Source organism: Linepithema humile, chromosome 3 (assembly GCF_040581485.1).
Source record: "Linepithema humile isolate Giens D197 chromosome 3, Lhum_UNIL_v1.0, whole genome shotgun sequence".
Taxonomy (NCBI): Eukaryota; Metazoa; Arthropoda; class Insecta; order Hymenoptera; family Formicidae; genus Linepithema; species Linepithema humile.
The window spans coordinates 27,898,304-27,910,840 of NC_090130.1; the positions used below are offsets into that span (position 1 = coordinate 27,898,304).

A 12,537-nucleotide genomic window follows, 5' to 3' on the forward strand; every position below is an offset into this window, starting at 1 on the left:
AATTTACCCAAGTCTATATATTTGATAGACAACATTTGATTTTTGTTTAAAATATATCAAGTGTGTTATATTTAAAATGCGAATCAATTATCAGTTATTTTTATATATTTCTAAACTCAAATTTTTCAGTTTTATTATGGTAAATTTTTTAGATAAATAGAAAAAATTTTAATATAAAAATATTGAAACCATTATTTTTTGAACTATAAGCGATTGAAAGGGCTTTTTAATGAACTTTTAGAAAATTAAATAGATAAAATAACAGTCTGTTTTTCATTTAATTTTCAATGTATTTTAAAAGAACTTTAGTTTGATTATTAGTGGCCGATATTTAATATTGAAAACTCGACAGTTGTGACAAATAATAACCTCTCGACATTTTCACTGAGCAAAAGTCAATTTTATATGTATTACCGGAAATACTTATCGTAAATTGATCCAATGAAAATGGGACAGTATATATTTTTCATGTAGATCACTTTGATTCTGAATCGTGTACTTTATTTATGTTTACTAATTTTCTCCACTGTGAAGCACTGTGGTTTCGACTTGAATATTAATATTTATTTGCTGTTTAATTTGTGAGGCGGAAAAATGAGAAATTTTTTTTATTTTTTATAGTGGATATATATACATTAATGAAACTTGCTGACATAAAATTTACCTAAATTAAAAAAATACAATTTTGTATCCAAGTGTTGCCATGCATAATGGATAATTGAAACACATCTATAACGGTGTTAACAGAGATTTTTAAATAATACATTTAAAATATTGCCAACGAGTAAAAAATCTGATATTTTTTATTTTAGTTTGAACAACATCGTTCTTGCTTTTTCTGCGAGTAGCGTAATATCATAATGACATAACGACGTGCTATAACTATTTTTAACTTTGTAACCCTTTTTATTGATCTTTTCGCGTCAATTGCTGTCAATTACCATTAGCAACTCTATCGTAAAGACTCTTTTATGATATTACGCGTAAAATTTCAGTTTTTGCGGTGATAAATCAACCGAATATACAACATAAACTTGTGGAAGACTGTCTTTTCAAAATGCGTATCTACCAACGACAAAATCTTGTTACACGGACGCACGGGCCCGTAATATTGTTAATGCAAAGTTTCGCCGGTCACGAACGCCTTACTCAATTCGGCTTGTTTTCGCGCGCACGCGGATGTAACATTTCGCTGGGAGCAATTACGGAACTCTAAGTTCGCCTCGCGAGCAGTCGCGATAATGAACCGGGATCGCCGTGCGGTCTCCCGGTGCAACATTGTGTATATGCCGCCATTTCGAGAGCATCGCGCGCGTTAACCCTTGAAATAGTAATGGTACATATAACGGAAAGTGATGTAAAGTATCCTCATTCTCGTAATTACTATTTCTCCCTTTCGTGCCTAATGATTTATACACGAACTTCTTATACAATTTGAACTAGTTTTGCAAAAGTTTCTGCAATGGTATTAAAGAAACCATAATTTCATTCAGTATTTTTTACCTTACGTAAATAAGTTGTTTCAAAATACGTATCTATGCCACTTGTTATTAAAGAAAGCCGCAGTGTTTTATTCGGTCTGTTGGAAAGCACTTTTGTATATAAAACAATGTAGAAAAAACGAACATACCCACAAAAGTATTTTAAAAAGTTACCGCTACGTTGTAATGGATATAAACAATGTCACGCGATCGTAGCCTTCTCGTCGTGCGTAGTAATTAGGTAAAATAACAGGAGAGCGTATCGCTTGAGCGCAGCCGCTTGTTTTTCGACGCTGCGCCTGGGGATTTTATATTTTATACTGAGGAGGGTGTCAATATTTGCTCGGTTGCATTTCGGCAGCATGCTCGCCGAGGTATAAGCAAAGGTTACACACAGGGTTATTGCAGCAGCGCAATATTCCTACCGCAGCCCATTGTTTGCCGATCGCGTCCTCGTTTACCACCCATTGATTTTAAAACACGCGTAAACGGCGTTGCGGCGTACGTACGTGTCGGCCGATTTTCGACCTTTGAGCAATGGCACGACCTCTCCACGCGAAAACAAATACGCTAGATCGATGGTGTTGCAATATTTTTTCAATTTTTTTCACGACAGGACGACGCTTCGCGAATGTTTTTCGGGTATTCTGTCAAATTTCCCCTTCGATTTTTCCGTGTGATTTCAGATATTCTGTCGGATACGCGCACACTTGCGTCTGAGATTTATTTTTTAATTCTTTGATACACACGCATCTAACTTGATATAACAGAATAATATGTAAACATGTTAAGAATTGAAATGAATTATCTGTATTTACCATTTTTCACGGAATCCTTACTTTCAATTATTCATCAATTTAAATAAATAGGATTTTTCTCCCTATATTTTATCCTATATTGTCTTTCTTTCGTACGAAAGAGAATGGCAAGAGATTTTGTATATACATAAAATTGCGAGAATGCGGAGGAGATTAAGGAGTGTTACACCACGGGTCTGCGAACCTTGTTGCTTTTCACGCGAGCGTTTGGCATAACGGTTGCGTCTTGCCAACGTGTGAAAGTTACCGCTCGCGAATTAAAAATGGAGCAAAGTCGGAAGCGAAATCGCACGCTATGGCGAACGAGCGGCTTTGCTTTCGGCGTACTCATCACCACCGTTGTGAGGGAATCCGCGCATATCGCTTTATAAAGCCGTAGGAAACGGCTTTCCGAGAGAAATGCTCCGGCGCATCCGCGAGGCAATAATCGTTCCCGGAGAAGGAGAAGAGCGCTTCTCTCCAAGCGGAAAGTTCCCGGCACATTTTTCATTAAGCGCGCGAATCCTCGGATTTAATTGAAACCGAATATCACAGTGAGACTTGAAATTTTGCCCTCCTCGTGTTGCCACTTCTCTTTCTTTTTCCTTACAATGATGCGATTCTTGCTTTAATGAGTACGTCGATAAAATCTCGCAAATATGCACCGTCGATCTCTTTTAGTCGATTCTTTCGAACACGTTAAAATCTCTTTTTTTTTTTAATGAGAAAAATTGATTGAATTAAGCAACTTAATACAATATATACAATTTTAAGTTTACTTTGGTTGTTAATTATAAGACAAATTTTTGTATTCACGAATGTCATTTCAAGTGAATTTATAAATTCGCAAGATCCAAGTGGAATTTTTTTCTATCGAAAGGTTAAAAAATTGTTTCTCACATTCCTTTCGTACTTTTCGTTATATGTCATCAACTTGCATCATCAGTTTCGTCATTGCGTAAATCATTAAGGTTCGTAGTTTGAAAAAATTTGGCATTCCGCGATCGGGTGACTTTGTCGTAACGATCTTTATTTTAACTCCAACCTACATCGTAACAGAGAGCTGGTATATTCCGCGTAATCTGAATACCGGTATTCGGCATGCAAGGTCGGTCGATCGTCACGAGGCGCTGGCGAACGCCGGTCGCGGTGAAAGTCTATTCCACGTAGAAGGGATCTCCCGGCCGTGTTCATGGAGGAATGAACACGGAATCGTTCTCAGAACGAAAGTCCTCGGGTCGGGAAACTTCAACCGACCTGCCACGAAAAAGTTGCGACTACTCAAAACACTGAATTTTCAAATATGAACTTTACACAAGAAGCGCTAGCACTTTTCGGAATCGTTGTGAAGTTTGTGCTCTTTTCTAAAGAGTTCTACACGAAGAGTACTGATTTTTTAAGAGAGTTTAACATATGTGAAATATATATTAACTTGGTTGGTTGAACTCGCTGGAAATCACTGCCTATTATAGTATCAATTCTGTTTGAGGGAAAAGTGCTCAGATGAATGCAGAAAGAGCGAATAAAACAGTTGAAACTCAAAGTGCAACGATATTGAACTGGTTTCAATATGCGACAGTAAATATGCGATATTGAAAAAGCTCCACCGATCGCGCTATTTTGGTAACTTTCATGTGGTCAATCAGGATTGTTAATTATTAACGGAGTTAAAAAGTAATTAGTATGCTCATGATAAAGCTTTGTGAAATTGCAAAATATTAATGATCTATTCGCCGTGGCTGATTACCGCACATTTTTGAAGCTAATCAGAAATTTTATGCTGATAGTGAAATTTTACATGGGAAATACAGGGTGCTTCATACCAACCATATCATCCGTTAATAGCAGATTTCTGAGGTTTCTCATATTGTAATGGTATAAAAATCAATATGCGACGTGCATAATTTTGTAAATTTTTGACATTCTGATTATTCAACTTTAAACACTTTCCATTTAAAAATTATTGTAGCCTCGAGATTTTCATTAAAAAATTTTTGTTTCTACAGGAATCTGTTATTAACGGGTAATGATAGGTTGATCTGGAACACTGTATGTTTAATACGGTAATATTTAATGCGTGATATGAAGTTTTTATCAAATACGTTTTACGTAAGCAGTTAAATAACATATCCTTTTGGTATTACCGATATCGATGATGTTATTACAAATTCTTCTTAAGATGCTAGTCAAGTCCAATCCAGCTATTCGAAAATCTAGATAAATCTAATTAAAAAATTTTTTTGTATTGTAATAGTTACAAATTTTTACAAATTGTTACAAAGAATTTAGTTATAAAGGATTTCTATCTAGTTTATTTGCGCTTTAATCGATTCAATTGAGTGGCTGCAATTTTTTTATTGTTCTAACTCGAATACAGGCAGATTCAGAACTGTCTGTGAATTTGACCTACCATATTCCGTCGCCATTAAGACATCCATCAGTCTTATGCCTTTGTCAGATTAATCAAACAATACATCACCTTGATTGTATTGCTGAAATAGACGCTTGATTGTCGTGATTATGGGGGAGCTACAAACGAGCCCGTGTGATATATTTCAGAGCACTTATGATATATAACGGGTATGATTATTATGCGTAGATACGTTTGAGAAGTGTTTTGGAGCTTTCTAATATTAAATTGAGTCTATGTTTGTTAAAGATCTGTTATTAAAATTTAAATCAAAGCTTTTACTTGCTATATGCGCATATGAACATGTAATTCTATTAATCATTGTTATCATTAAAAATTAGCGGAAAATAAATGATCTATGTGCATTATTCTTTGTGAAATTTTATCGATTTTTATCGTACAGAAATGTTGGAGCATTAATAATTTTAACTAACTAGCTGTAGTAAGTAAAAATCTTTCCTTGAATTAAGGCACAGACGCTCATAAATAATGCAATATTATTTATCACATAACTTAAAGTGGTTTTTACTTTAATAGAATTTTAATTAAGGCTTAATCACTAAGACATTGGATGTTAAATTTTAAAAGTCGTGAAAATTTTCAATTTAAAATGAATTTCTACAATGTTGTCGATAAAGTGAAATTGACTTCACATTTCTCTAAACACAATAATATGTATATATTTACGCTTCGTTAATTTTAGAATATATTATTATTTTATTAGAGCAGTGAAGAACTTTCGTTAAGTTTCTGAAAATATCTGGATTAAAATAAGGAAAATTGCGCATAGAAATGAAATATGACGTTCAGAACGTCGCAGAGAGATTATTGCGTCCCTTATTACTATCAATTAAAGGATTCCGCTTGGGCGTATAATGCGTCCTGCGCCATTTCGGCTTTTCCGGAATGAAAAGGTTGCGAACTTGTAATCTCGTTAGGACGTAAAACTGGAAGTTTGCGACTTCATAAATTCAATCTCACGCGTCCGTATATAGTCGTTATTAAATTAAGCGCGGGCGCGTTCCATGTCTGTTCTATCGATATTAGTTTGCGCTTGAAACGGAATTAATGTAAAAGTAATGCGGAGCCTGAATTAACGCGTAATTGAGATATAATTCATTTCTGAATGTTATATTTTCATAAAATTTAAAAAATATATTGCTTTTTCCGCGTAGAAGCTACTCGAAGAAATATTATATCAATAAATTTAGATACCACGAAAAAAGATATCCAAGCGTAGATATATTTCAAAATAATCAGATATTACTCTAATATCAGATAGTTTTCTAAACAATAAGCGTGTTTTTTTTTCAAATGATAAGACATTATATTAATATTTCAAATCTGTTTTAATTTAAAAGAATTTTGAAAGTTGTATTCTCACGGTTTTTAATTTTTTTATATTAAATATTTCTACCATGCAAGTTTTAAATTACATTTAAAGTTAATAACAAAGTATGTAATTTAAAGAAAGTGCATTAGTTTTTTAATTTTACAATTAAAAACTTGTTAAATTAGGATTAACGTTTGATTAGAAACTCAATGTGTTGCCTCAACTGTCTTTTAGTAGACACAGTCCTGGGATCCCGATATACCGTGTGGGCAACGTTAGGTTAAACCGTTACTCCGGCATGTCGCTTCACCTTTATCGTAGACGGAAATACAGATACCCAGCATTCACTATGTGCATGCATAGCTGCGTCTTTCTCGACACAGATTCTTTCGCGATCACGCGACGATTGTCGCAATCAAATATCTAATTTCAGGCAGAGATTCTATATAGCGTCGATAATTAAAAAAAGACCAAATTTAATATTCAAATTGCGGCACGTGTTCACTCTGTTAAATTGTAATGTCAAATGCACATCTACGTTCTGAATTCAGTAATGCGGTCGGCTTTTCGCAATGTTTGTTTCCGCGAAAGTTTCCTACGATACAAAGTTTGTTTCTAAGTGGCTAATCAACCGAAATTACATCGCACGATTGCATTTCCGTGGAAAATATTTGCGTACGGCGAGAGGAAAAAAAAAGCATGAGCATACACAAATCGTAGTATTCGAAACGAAGCGTACACTGATGTTTCAACGCGTGGAGTATGATAGATACGATCCAAAACTACGGGAACAGATGTACCGGCGTCCGGAAAGTGATTTATCATACAGCCGGCTCGACCGGCCCACCAAACTTTACGTTGGAGGATTTTTCTCGATATTATACCATGTACGGGGTGTCATAAAAAATCGTATAGATCAATCGGGTAATCCATGAATTGTCTGCAAAAATGTTGCGGTTGTCAAATTTTTGTAAGCGCCATAAAAACATGAATAACACATGAAATAACAGTTCGGATTATTGGCGTTTTAATGTCAAATTTTAAAGTCTCTGCACACACAAAAGCTTTTTGCACTTAATGGATGTCAATATACAACGTTGCTAAAATATTCGGACACTGCATTTGTATGAGAATATTTATAATGGATATCTGTTGTCAGTTGTAAAATTACGTAGTTAAGCTTGTTGTCGAAAATGTGATCTTTAGAAAATAATTCAAAAATACTCATTTTATGTTTATTTAACACAACAGTCATTTTCGTTCATTTCAGACGTGCATACGTTTATACGATCATCTTTTTCCTTTGTTCTGACGTGAAAATCTCATTTGTCCAAGCGTTTTAGTAACATTTTATAATTGCTCGCAACGTGAAATTAAAAAGCGAGCCCTGTGCGCGTAGTTTTTGTCGGAGCACCTCGTATAATGCGCCGTACACTCCTGCGGGATTCGCATGCCACGCACTCGTACTGGAAGTAGATCCTTTACTCAAGGGGGTATCTCGAGTTGGAATACCATGCGGGAGGAGCCTGAGGCGAGGTCAGGATCCGCCAGAGGATAGTCGCGAACGCGAGCTGCGAGTAGCGATAGCGCTGATACTTTCGTGCGTCGAATAATTAATGGCGTGTATTAAACTTTGGTAATTTCTGTTGTACGCAACGTAGCGGCAATTTCAATTTTATTGTCAGCAATTTTCTGATGAAGTATTAAATCGTTTACGTTGTTGAAAACAGTGAAAAACAAATCATCATATAAATGAAACGTAGCAAACGTTCGTATTTATCAAAACAAATATTTCGAAGAAATGAGTAAATTTATTGAGTTCTTTATGTTGAACGTCAAAATATTGGCGGTTGAAGAGAACATTCTGAAAAAATGTGAATAATCAAAAATACATTTGTACATTTTTATTTTATATTATCGTATTATGTTTTGTTTTTCTCTACATTTATAGAGATTTTAAAATACGAAATCAAAATTTTGCGATAAAAACAAAGGATTTATTACGAAATGTAGCATGTATCACACACATTTTGTTTCACACACATTTTTATTTTAAAACATATTTCTGCTTTTAATTTTGCATTTAAATGTTTGTAAACATATTTTTTCGTTTTTATTCTTTTGATCCGGTATATAACTAATATATAAATGATACAATACGTTAAGATAAATTCATGTAGATGTCTGCAAATATGTATGTGCCGTTTTCAAATATGCTCAAGTATTGTGAGATCCGCGGCTTCGTAAGAGTACTAACAATTCTGAAGATGCTTTAACAATTGCTAACAATTCTGAAGACAGCGGCGCTTTAACAAGCATCCGTGCTTCAAAATGTACAATTGAGTATTGGGTCGAGGGCCATTGCTACCTGCGCGCGATTTCCTACGCATAGCGGCCGCATGGTCGATGACCCAAAGGATGTGCTAACGGATTGTAACATGCGACCGAATAAAGAGAGAGACTCTCGAAGACGTCGCTCGTGAATGCCTTCCGGCAACGCGATTAATGACTTTGTTAGGTTCGTTGCTCATTTAGCATTAAATATCAAAAATATAGTTCACTATGCAGTGTATTAGATCTAATCAGCTTTTATAGCAATTTCTCAATTTTTTACATTTTTAACTACTTTTATATTTCAATTTGTAAATATGTTTGAGCAAAATTTATTTCAAATTGGATAAATAATAACATATTTATTTGCACTTTTAAAGTTTAATTTTAAAAAAAAAAAAAAAAAAAGCCTCTTTTTACTTTTAATCGCTTAAAAGCTTAAAAGTATTGCTTGTCTGGTTCTCAACGTTTTTGTGAAGATAGTAATCCATAATAATACAATAATATTTCTATAAATAAAAGACGTATTTATATATTACTTTTGCGTTTATCTAAAAAAGTTGAAGAAATTAAGATTATAAATTAATTTAAACAATTTAAATGCCCAAACTGTCCTCGAATATCACAGCCTTACGTGAAATTATTGATAACTTTTCCGAGATACCAAACGCCAGTGATATTTTCTCGCGTTTGAAATAAGAAGTGCTCGTAACTGTTATATACACATGTGCATATATCATTTTTGGTACACCTTGTACATACATATATAAATATATATGTGCACCGCGCGACCATACACATAGGTAGTCCTGTCACGCACGTCGTGCGCAGTCCTGACCACATCGCGGCTCTGCGCCGTGTGCACGGTCCATATATGCAGCACTAGGTGCACTCCCGTATATCAGCGCGCATTCTCTCGCATATAGACACGCACACAAGCATACGCAGTCATATCCTCGCGAGTTGGCACGTGTATTTGCGGCAGGCGTGCACTATTCGCTCGCACACTTTTGTGCCGACGGTCCCGCGTAACCGTATGCTGGCGCGCCCAAACAAGCCGAGGTGTTCATGCCGGAGCCTGAAATAGAAGCGTGTGATAAGGGGAAACAGGAAGAGAGAATAGGGAAAATAGGCGACAGCACGCTGTATTTTATGAGTGGATGACGAGAGTACACGTATATAGAAATAATGATCAAAGCTTATCATGCTTTGCACGGAACGTGCCTGTTTATATACTACAAATAGTGGATTATTATTAAATAATTATATTTTATTGTTGTATTCATTGCGATTATTATTCCTTTTAAAAAGCGGAAGAATATTAGAAATTTTATTATTTGTGATGACTCTTAAAACAAATTTTACTTTTAAATTAGATAACAAAGAGTCAAAAAAAGGAATAAAAAATTATTTGACGTGTTTATTGGTCTAAAATACTCAAAATGTGTGTGTTTTTAAATAGAAAATTTAGTAAAGGGAACAATTAACATATAAATTAATGTTTATGCAATGCACATGTTGCATATATGTATTGTACTTGTTTTTATAATGAAAAGCGTGTTCTAATTAGGATCATGCTTTAATGAGGTTTATGCTAATAACATAATTATTCGTTGATGCTGTCGAGCCTATCGACGACGGGATGCACCACGCAATGCGGAATCCTCATAAAAATCTGCGTACCGTTAACGGAAAGGAGATCAACGATCAGTCGCACGGCGACTTTCGCATCGGGTTACTCGTTTCGTTCTTGTAAACTTTTTGCTTGTTTTATTGAGCAGTAAAGCGAAATATCTCATCTAAAAGTTCGATGTTCGGGATTCAATGTCGCGCGCGCGTTTATCCGCTTGCGGTCGCCGCTGTCGCGCTGAAACGAGAGTGAAAAAGGCATGAAGTAATAGAATTTAATGAATAGGGTAAGAGGGGCGGAAGGGAAGGGTCGTATACGAGCACGAAATCCTCTCGACGGCAGAAACGATCGAATGACTATCGTATCGTCGCTTTTTATTCCCTTCGAGGAAATAGAGTTACACGTGTCGTCTCACACAGATTATCGTGGAGTCATCACAACTCCAAATCCCTCACGGATTGAATAAATTTCTTTCTCCAATTCGCGCACGGAAATTATTTGTATTTAAATTATTTATTTTATCAGTGACAAATTCTTAATTTTCTAAGTAGTACAGAAAATTTCTCGACTCTATCAACTGGTAAAAGTCGCAGATAGATATCAGATTAATCCTACTAGTAATAAATTCCTTTTTGAACAGAAATTTGTTTCGAATTTATACAAGATGCACATCTATTCACATGATTTATTTTATTACATTAATAATAAATGTGTTCAATGTTTTGAGTAATGTAAGAATTTCTTGAAAATGGAAATAACTCTTCCAAGCCGATTATTCCCTGAACTGATGAAATACGTATAAATATTAAGTACCAATGAATAATTTATTACGTTAAATTAATAATAATTAATTGGTAATTTTTTAAGTAGCGCAAGATTTTTGCGAAAATAAATTTCTAATGAATATAATTTGATGATTTTATAAATTAATAAGACAGTTTGATGGTTTTATTATATTAATACCAGTAATGAATTTTCTACCGATTTAGATGATAGATTCTGATCTCTTAATATATGAATAATTTGTCACATTATATTAATAGTTTCTAATATAACAATTAAACAAGTTTCTTATAATTTCGCAAGAATTCCTTGAAAATGGAAAATTTTTCGAGATCGGCGAGTAAAACCGGACTAAACCGGTGCCGGTAAAACTCACGGATTGCTATTGGATTAATGTCGGTAATATCTAGAAAGGGAACGCAATCGAAGATAGCGCGTTTACGGCTGTTTTTCTTGTCAGGAATAACGGCCTGACGTTATTCCGGCATCTTTTGTGTAAAAAGAACCGCTTCCGGCGACGTAGCCGTGGTAAAATAGCAATCGCGCGAAAGCCAACGGCGATATAAATCGTGCAGAGCTCGAGGAAAGCCGAGCTGTAAAACAATTGTATACAATCGTGATGTAGCATTTTTTTTATTTTATTAGTAATTGTCAATGCACCCTATTGTTCGCTTTTACAAAGGTTTAACTCCGTCAAGTTTAGCACAAATCAATTTAGTATTCATTCAGTTATAGTCGATTTTGTTATAGTGAAATATTGAATTTCTTTGTAAATATATTTGCTTGCGAAGTATTTTGATTGTGAACAGTTTAAACTTTTTAAAACTAATATATTATGGATTTTATAATTTTCTTATTATTAGATCTTTGAATGTTACATAAAAATATTTTTTACTTTTTATTATATTTATATTGATATTTTTTATTATTAATTTAAGAGTGCAAAATTAGTTATAATATTGTATATTCATATGTATATTGCATATGAATATCTTATGAATTAAATTGATTAAATGATTATATGTACGCTATTTATGTAAACTAAAACAATTCTAGCAGACTGTGTTAAATCTCAAGCGCAAATTATACCATGCGTTACAATTATGCGGTTTAATATTACACTTTCAACGTTTGTTTTCATACACACTTTTGCATATTCACTTACGACAAGGAAAGAACGCGATAAATGTAAAAATATTGTGAAAATTTCTACACCGACGTAAAAAAATCATCAGCAATATTTCTTTTAATGTTAGTGATCATTGCAAATGCTTTATCGATCGGTGAATAATTGCTAATTATTATTATATAAATGAGAGAAAATAGATTACAACTCAATATCTTATTCGGTTATATTTTGATTTTCGGCACTATGGAAAATATGTACAACCGCCGTCCATTCTTGGAACTCCTAAGAATACAAACACATTCTTTCTACTTCAAGGTTATCCGTACCGAGCGCTGCGCACGGTAAAATAGTCGTTGTCTGATATTCGAAGAGATTTGTGCGTGTTATCTCAGTATCGCGTTAGCTTTATTCGTACTCGAGTGTAGCGCAGCAAACGCGCTTCCAACGTTCTTGTTGACTAGAATTACGTTATCATTTTCAATTTATAGGAATCAATATTTAATGAGATTAGGTTATTAATTTTTCTCTCTCTCTCTCTCTCTCTCTCTCTCTCTCTCGACGACAAAGCGCTTAGTGGACTCTTTGGGTGACTATTTGCAGCGTCGATTAACTTTAACCGACGGTACAAACTTGTCGACAGAAT

The 12,537-nt window shown here is 34.4% G+C and overlaps 1 protein-coding gene across 2 annotated transcripts in view; it reads left to right on the forward strand.

The window, feature by feature from the left end:
- Nucleotides 1-12,537, forward strand: part of Cad87A (cadherin-87A) — a 184,981-nt gene that overhangs the window by 2,980 nt on the left and 169,464 nt on the right. The window lies entirely within an intron of this gene.